The sequence below is a fragment of the Rhincodon typus genome, chromosome 16, assembly GCF_021869965.1.
Source record: "Rhincodon typus isolate 14 chromosome 16, sRhiTyp1.1, whole genome shotgun sequence".
Taxonomy (NCBI): Eukaryota; Metazoa; Chordata; class Chondrichthyes; order Orectolobiformes; family Rhincodontidae; genus Rhincodon; species Rhincodon typus.
Window position 1 is genome coordinate 61,752,164 of NC_063347.1, and position 9,537 is coordinate 61,761,700.

Genomic DNA, 9,537 nt, shown 5'->3' on the forward strand with positions numbered 1-9,537 from the left:
AACTTCCTTGATTAGCTATAGTTAGGTCATCTGTCTTGTAGAATCATTCCTCCTTTCTGAGACATATTTTTGCTGAGAGTCATGAGTTACCTCCTTAAATATCTATGGCTGCTTGGTTACTGTCATTCCTGCTAATCTATCTGCCCGGTTCACTTTAGCTAACTGTATTCACATTTAATCATAATTCCTTTTGTTTAAGGTCAGCACAGTTGTATCTGACCCAAATTTCTCTCTTTTGAACTGAATATTAAATTTTATCATGTTAAGATCACTACTTCCTAGGGGATCTTGTACTCTGAGGTCATTTATTAATTCTGCTTAATTACCTATTTCCAGATCCAAGATAGCCTGCCCCATGGTTGGTTCTATGACACATTGCTCTAAGAAACTGTCCCTAATGCATTCTGAGTTCATTATCATAGCTATCCTTTTCAATTTGGTTAACTCGAGCAACATGAAGATTAACGTCACTCATAATTATTGTTCTATTCCTTTTTACATGCTCCTGTTATTTGTTGATTTATTGTCTTTCCCTTAGAGTGTCTACCGTTTGAAGGTCTATATACTGCTCATACCAATGTCTTTTCCCTTTGCTGGTTTTAGGTCCACCGAAAAGGATTCTACATCATCTGGCAGATAGTAAGAACTGCCGATGCTGGAGTCTGAGATAACAGTGTGGAGCTGGAGGAACACAGCAGGCCAGGCAGCATCAGAGGAGCAGGAAGATTTCTGAAGAAGGGTCCTGACCCGAAATGTCAACTTTCCTGCTCGTCTGATGCTGGCTGGCCTGCTGTGTTCTTCCAATCCACACTGTGCTACATCATCTGGGCCTGGGTCATTTCACAACTGTCCTCACTCATCTCTGATTAACAGTGCTATGCCATCACCTTTTCCATCTGCTCTGTTTTCCCAAAGGTCAAATATCCCTGAATGTTAAGTTCCCTGTTTTGATCATCTTGGAACTCCGGGATCCTTTCCTGTGATGTCACTCTGTTGTGCTTGGCCCTGATCCTGGGCTTCGGTCTGGCCTGTCAAATAAATCCCTACAAATTATGAGGCAAAAAAAGCAAGCAGAAAGCACCTTTTCTCCTCTGCACCAAATTCCCACGCTGCCTCCAGATTCCCTGAACTCACCCAAGCTGTGTCTCACTCTGGATGTGATTTCTCCTCTCTTGACTGTGTGAAGCCTTCTGATCATGCACTTTCAACACACTCTCAGTAGAGCTGAGGTGACTGTCACTGGCTAAGCTTCAATAGTAATAAACATCTATTGAGGCCCTACTCAGGTTTCAGGTGATTGACTGATAATTGTCCATCAGTCAGCTGAGTCAGCTAATTTATTAACCTCTTCAATAGATGACTGAATTTTAAGTGTTTTAAATGTAGAAAGAAAAGAAAGATTTACCAGTTCTATTCCCTAACTGCCTCCGCATTTCTCGAAATCTGTGTGGAATTTACACATTCTCCCTGTGTCTGCCTGGGTTTCCTTTGGGTGCTCCAGTTTCCTCCCACTGTCCAAAGATGTGCAGGCTCGGTGGATTGGCCATGCTAAATTGCCTGTAGTGTTCAGGGATGTGCAGATTAGTGGGGGTTATAGGGGGACGGTCTGGGTGGGATGCTGTGAGAGTCGGTGTGGACTTGTTGGGCTGAAGGGCCTGTTTCTACACTGTAGGGATTCTATGAAGATTCTATGAAATGTATACTCATTTGGGCTATGTCACCTTGTGGATGGGATCTCTCCTTTCTGATTGTGTGAAACCTACCGAAGTTGTTCCGTTTTGATGCTGAGCATCACAAGTATTGGTAAATTTTCTAATTCTGTTCTGTACTCCATATTATTTACCTATAGTAAAAGAAAGTGTCCCTGGGTGACATCACTGTCTACCATCCTCCCATTTGAAAAATAACCATTTACCAAGGTTCACCATTTCTGTCTTCAAGCCAACCATTTTATCCAATTGGACACTGAGTCTCCAAACCCATGAGGCTCAAAGTTGTCAAACTGATAGCTTGTAAAATGGTTCCTTAAAAACCATTTGAATCCATCACCTTCCATGTTTCCATCATCAATCTTCTCTGTTTTTAATCAAAATATTTAATTATATTTGTCAAACACAATCTGTGCTGGCTCTCCTTAATTCCACCGAACATCTCCAAGTTACATTCTTCCTGATTAATATTTCTAAAACCTTCCTCACTGTTGGTGGTAAGCTAACTTGCCTGGAGATGCCTCTTGCACCTCCCTTTGAATGAGGCTGGCATGTTTGCCATCCTCTAATACTCTGACGTCCTCTGGAAATTTGGATAAGGTTGGAAGATGAACCCATTTACTACCTCCACTCTCACTTCTATTAAGAACCTCCAATGTGAGCCAGTCAGCCCAGGTGACATTTCATCTCTAAGTACATCCAGTCTTTCCAGGACACCCTCTCGTTCAATTTCCATACCGCCCATTACCTCCACTATTTCTGCTTCAACCAGTATTCTGCCTGATTTCTCTTTCTAGAACGAAATACTCGTCAAGTATTCTAGGTATTTTGTTGTCAACCTGTTCAGAGGTGTTATGTGCTCCTCTGGAACAGGTGGGACTTGAACCTAAGTTCAGAGGAAGGGGCACTACTCCTGTGCTACAAGAGCCCTTTCATCAGGTATTCCAACATTGCTTTGCTCCTCTAAGTATGCATCATTCCTTTGTCCCAAATAGAATCCATTCTACGCTTAGTATTTACAGGTTGGTAGGAGATTTTTGAGCCCCATTCGTGTATTCATTGTTTCATTCTCCTCTTCATCTCCCCTCCCAACTGACTATATTTGACCTGCTTCTCACTTGGGGGAAAAAAAAATCAGCTGGCATTCTGGGTAATCCAAGATGGAGGATGGGAAAAAATCGTGACTGTGGAGCTGCTCTTTTTTTTTGAGGTATTTTCAGTGTTGGAGCTGGTCTCCCTGTGTTCTAGGAGCAGTAATTACTGTTTTATAAGCTGTTGCATTGTTTTGGAACTTTTGGGGGGAAAAAAGATCAAAACAACAGCACTTTAAAAAAGAAGGAAGAGAGACAAAAGTAGCGACCACATGGGCAGTGATTCAAGTGAAGAGAGATACCTACACTGCTGTCTGACCCAGCAGTGAATTTGCACAGCTACTGCCTCTGCTGTTTGATTTCATTTATCTCTGGACATCTGAGTTCGTCTGAGAAAAAATTAGCCAACAGCGAAATCCATAGCTGACCTTGGAGAAACCTGTGTCGGGGAGCAGCTAAGTGCATAGTTTTTAAGTGTAACCTTACTGTTATTATTTTGTAAATCTACAATAGTGAGTAGAGTGGATAATTTTTGGTTATGTTTTATTGAGATCTGTCTCTTGATTAAATTTTAAAAATATAAAACATAGGTACTAAGTTACCCTGGAGCAGTGTTTTTCAGAGCAGTAAGACTGGGTTGTTTTCTGGGTCTGTAGATTGTTAAGGTGTAAAGATGGCCTTTAGTAGGGTGATGTGCTCTTTTGAGGGATGTGGGAGATTAGGGAGAGATTCCATGTTATTGATTATGATGTCTGCAGGAAGTCTTTTTGGTTGCGAATCCTAGCAGTGGCAGCCAGGTTCTCAGTACCAAGACAGGCTCTACTGTAATGAGGGGTAAGTCAGGTTCCAAGTGGTCGATTGTGATAGGGGACCCTCTAGTCAGAGATACAGACAGATGTTTCTGTGGCCGACAGCGAGACATCAGAATGGTGTGTTGCCTCCCTGGTACCAGTGTCAAGGATATCTTGGGGAGGGTGCAGAATATTCTCAAAGGGGAGAGGGACCAGCAAGAGGTTGTTGTACACATTGGAACTAAAGACACAGTAAGAGAAAAGGCTGAAATTTTAAGGAGACAATATAGAAAATTAGGTAGGAATTTAAAAAGTAGATCCTTGAAGGTTGTAACATCTCGATTACTCCCAGTGCCATGAGCTAGTGAGTGTAGGAATAGGAGGATAGAGCAGATGAAAGCATGGCTGAGGAGTTGGTGCAGGGGAGAAGGGTTCACATTTTTGGATTATTGGAATGCCTCTGGGCTAGAAGTGATCTGTATAACAAGGATGGATTGTACCTGAATTGGAAGGGGACTAATATACTGGCAGGGAGATTTGCTGGAGCTGCTCAGGAGGTTTTAAACTAGTAAGGTGTGTGGGACCCAGGGGAGACTGTGAAAAAAGAGACCAGTCAGAGACTGGAACATTTGGGAAAAGGAACCAGTCAAACAGTCAGGGCAGGCAGGAATAAAGGAGAGAACGGGGTAGGACTGATAAATTAACTGTATTTACTTCAATGCAAGAGGCTTAACAGGTAAAGCTGATGAACTCAAGGCATGATTGGGAACATGGCACTGGGATATCATAGCAATTACAGAGATGTGGCTCAGGGATGGACAGGATTGGCAGCTAAATGTTCCAGGGTATAGATCTATAAGAAGGAGAGAAAGAGGGGCAAGTGAGGAGGGGGAGTGGCATTTTTAATTAGGGATAACATTACGTCTGTATTTAGGGAGGATATATCTGGGAATACGTCCAGGGTGGAACTGAGAAATAAGAACGGGATGATCACCCATTAGTCAGCGGGAAATTGAGAAACAAATTTGTGAGGAGGTGTCGGTTATCTGTGAGAATAATAGGGTGGTAATGGTAGGGGATTTTAACTTTCCAAACATAGACTGGGACTGTGATAGTATTAAGCGCTTGGATGGAGAAGTGTTTGTTAAGTGTGAACAAGAAAATTTTCTGATGCAGTAGATGGATGTACCTATTAGAGAAGGTGCAAAACCTGACCTACTGTTGGGAAATAAGGCAGGGCAGGCGAATGAGGTGTCAATGGGGGAGCACTTTGGGGCCAGTGACCATAATTCTATTAGTTTTAAAATAGTGATGGAAAAGGATAGACTGGATCTAAAAGTTAAAGTTCTAAATTGGAGGAAGGCCAATTTTGACAGTATTAGGCAAAACTTTCAAAAGTTGATTGAAGGCGGATGTTTGCAACGTAAAGGAATGGCTAGAAAATGGGAAGCCTTCAAAAAAGTTAGCTAACAAGAGTCCAGAAACAGTATGTTCCTGTCAGGGTGAAAGGCAAGGCTGGTAGGTGTAGGGAATGCTGGATGACTAGAGCAATTGAGGTTTTGGTCAAGAAAAAGAAGGAAGCATATGTCAGGTGTAGACAGCGTGGATCGAGTGAAACCCTAGAAGAGTATAAAGACAGTAGGAGTATAGTTATAGGGAAATCAGGAGGGCAGAAAGGGGACATGAGATAATTTTGGAAAATAGGGTTAAAGAGAATCCAAAGGGATTTTTGAAATACATTAAGGACAAAAGGATAACTGGGCCCCTTAACGATCAGGAAGGCCATCTATGTGTGGAACCACAGAAGATGGGGGAAATATTAAACAAGTATTTTGCATCAGTGTTTATTGTGGAGAAGGATATGGAAGCTTGAGAACATGGGGAAATAAATAGCGACATATTGAAAAGTGTCCATATTTCATAGGAGGGGATGCTGGACGTCTTAAGATGTATAAAGGTGAATAAATCCCCGGATCCTGATCAGGTGTACCCTAGAACTCTGTGGGAAACCAGGCAAGTGATTGCTGGGCCCCTTGCTGAGATATCTGTATCATCGATAGCCACAGGTGAGGTGCCAGAAGACTGGAGGCTGGCTAATGTGGTGCCACTATTTAAGAAAGGTGGTAAGAAAAAGCGAGGCAACTATAGACAGGTGAGCCTGACATCAGTGGTGGGCGAGTTGTTGGAGGGAATCCTGAAAGTCAGGGTTTCCATGTATTTGGAAAGGCAAGAACTGTTTAGGGATAGTCAACATGGCTTTGTGCGTGGGAAATTGTGTCTCATTAACTTGGTTGAGTTTTTTGAAGAAGTAACGAAGAGGATTGATCAGGCAGAGCAGTGGATGTGATCTATATGGACTCCATTAAGGCATTCAAAAAGGTTCCTCTTGGCAGACTGGTTAACAAGGTTAGATCATGTGGTGTGCAGGGAGAACCAGTCATTTGGATACAGAACTAGCTCGAAGATGGGAGACATGGTGGTGGTGGAGGGTTGCTTTTCAGACTGGAGGCCTGTGACCAGCGGTGTGCCACAAGGATCGGTGCTAGGTCCACAGCTTTTTCTTATTTATATAAATGATTTTTTTTTTAGAATTTTAGAATCCCTACAGTGTGGAAACATGCCCTTCGGCCCAACAAGTCCACACTGACCCTCGGAGCACCCACCCAAGGGATGTGAATATAGCAGGTATGGTTAGGAAGTTTGTAGATGACACACAAATTGGAGGTGTAGTGGACAGTGAAGAAGGTTACCTCAGAGTACAATGGGACTTTGATCAGGTGGGCCAATGGGCCGAGGAATGGCAGATGGAGTTTAATTTAGATAAATGTGAGGTGTTGCATTTTGGTAAGGGAAATCCGGGCAGGACTTATACACTTAATGGTAAGGTCCTGGGGAGTGTTGCTGAACAAAGAGACCTTGGAGTGCAGGTTCATAGTTCCTTGAAAGTGGAGTCACAGGTAGACAGGATAGTGAAGAAGGCATTAGGAATGCTTACCTTTATTGGTCGGTGTATTGAGTACAGTAGTTGGGAGGTCATATTGCAGCTGTACAGGACATTGGTTAGGCCCCTATTGAAATACTGCATGCAAGTCTGGTCTCCCTACTATAGGAAGGATGTTGTGAAACTTGAAAGGGTTCAAAAACAATTTACAAGGATTTTGCCAGGGTTGGAGAGTTTGTGCTATAGGGAAAGGCTGAATGGACTGGGGCTATTTTCGCTGGAGAGTCGGAGACTGAGGGGTGACCTTTTGAGGTTTATAAAATCATGAGGGGCATGGAAAGAGTAAATAGGCAAGGTTATTTTCCCAGGGTAGGGGAGTCCAAAACAAGACGGGCATAGGTTTAAGGTGGGAGGGGATTTAAAAGGGACCTAAGGGGCAACTTTTTCACTCAGAGGGAGGTGCATGTGTGGAATGAGCTGCCAGAGGAAGTGGTGGAGGCTGGTACAATGACAACATTTAAAAGGCATCTGGATGGGTATATGAATAGGAAAGGTTTAGAGGGATATGGGCCAAATGCTGGCAAATGGGACTAGACTAATTTAGAATATCTGGTCAGCATGGACGAGTTGGACCGAAGGGTCTGTTTCCGTGCTGTATGACTCTGTGTGTCATACGCTCTCTTTTTCAAAGAACGGTATAGCACAGGAAGATCTTTGGCTCACCAAGACTGTGCCAAGACAGATAAGGCCTTTCTAAACTAAATCATTTGCCTCCTCGTGGTCTGTATCCCTGTATTCACTGCCTATTCATATATCTGTCAGGATGCCTCTTAAATGTTGCTAATGTGTCTGCTTCTACCCTCTCCTCTGACAGTGCATTCCAGGTATTTATCGCTCTCTGTGTAAAAACGTTGCCTCTCACATCTCCTTTGAACTTTCTCCCTTTTGCCTTAAACCTATGTCGCCACTAATTGACATTTGTACCATGGGGAAAAGGCTATTCATTCTATCCATGTGTTTCATACTTTTGTAAACCTCTATCAGGTTGCCCCTTAGCCTCCAACGTCCGAGCAAAAAGAAACTAAGTTTGTCCAATCTTTCCTCATTGCTAATACATTCCAAAGCAGGTAACATCCTGATAAACCTTGACTGCCCCATCTCCAAAGCCTCTTCATCCTTCTGGTAGTGTGGTTACCGGAACTGTACACATTATTCCAATTGTAGCTTTACATTTGTGCTCGCTACAGATGCAACATGACTTGCCAATTTTTATACTCAATGCCCTGACTGATGAAGGAAAGCATGTCATATATGCTATCTTGACCACCTTATTCACTTACGTTGCCACTTTCAGGGAACTGTGGACCTATATGCATAAATCCCTCTCTATGTCGATGCTGCTAAAGGTTACTCTCACTTTCTGTATGCTTCCCTCTGGTGTTAGATCTTCCAAAATGCATACCTCACATTTATCTGACATTTCTCCATCCAAGTGTCCAGCCTGTCTATATCTTGTTGTATCGTCTGGCAATCTTGCTCACTATCCGCAGTTTCCCCAAACTTTGTGTCATCTGTAAACTTAGCAATCAGACCACCTACATTCTCCTCCAAATCAGGTGCTGCACTTCAACAAATTGTTGGATCAGACCACATCTGGAGTATTGTGCACAGTTCTGGGCAACTCATTTAAGGAAGGATGTTAAAGCCCTGGAGAGGGTTCAAAGGAGATTTATTAGAATGATACCAGGAATGAGGGATTTTAGATACAAGGAAAGATTAGAGAAATTGGACTGATTCTCCTTGGATTAGAGGAGATTAAGAGGTGACCTTAATGAGATGTTCAAAATTCTGCACAGTTTTGACAGGGTAAAGAAGGATATTCTGATTCTACTAGCCAGTATGTCGGTACCTAGGGGTTCACAATTTCAAGACTGTCAGCAAGAGAACTAGGAGTGAGATAAGGCGAAACTTCTTTATTCAGGGAGATGTTAGGATTTGGAGTGTCCTGCTTGGGAGAGTGGTGGTCCATAGGAGTTTTTTTAAAGGAGAGCTGGCTATGTATTTGAAAGTGATGAATTTTGAGGGCTACAGAGATAGGACTGGAAAGTGGGACTAGCTGGGTAGCTCATTCAGGAGCTGGTACAGACATGATGGGTCGAATGGCCTCCTTTGGTACCATAAAATTCTATGATTTTATGACATAAAACCTGGAACTATGAGGAGAAAACCATGAGGAGAATAGCAAGAGATGTCAAGCGGACAGGACAGTCTACTTGAGATACATAGCACAGAATCATTGGAATAGGAGTAGGCCATTCGGCTCACTGGGCCTGTTCCACCATTTAATATGATCATGGCTGATCAAACATTTCAATGCTTTTTATCCATGGTCCCCATAGCCCTTTATGCTATTGATAACAAAATAAATTTTTAACCTTTACTTTAAATATACTCAAAAGACTAAGCTTCCACAGCCTCTTGAGTCGAGAATTCCAAATGTTCACCACTCTCTTCTGACTAACAAAAAAAAATGCCCTTATCTTAGACCTAAGTGACAAATTCCTGCCCTGGTTTTAGATTCCCTGACCAAGGTAAACATCTTACCTGTTTCCAACCTGTCCATCCCTTTAAGAGTTTTGCAGATTTTAATTAGACCACCTCTCATTCTTCTAAATTCTAGTGAATACAGTTTGCTCATTGAAAACTGAAAGAGCTGTGGATGCTGTTAATCAGAAACGAAAACAGAAATTTCTGGAAAAGCTCAGAAGGCCTGGCAGCATCTCTGGAGAGAAATCAAAGTTAACCGTCTGTTGCCACACCTGCTGAGCTTTTCCGGCAATTACTTTGTTCCCAATTTGTTCATTCTCTCTTCATATGACAGTCCTGTCATCCTGGGAATAAGCCGAGTGCACCTTCAGTACACTCCCTCTACAGAAGTAATCTTTTCCTGAAATAAGGACACTAAACCTGCACACACCAATCCAGGTGTGTTCTAACCAAGCTCC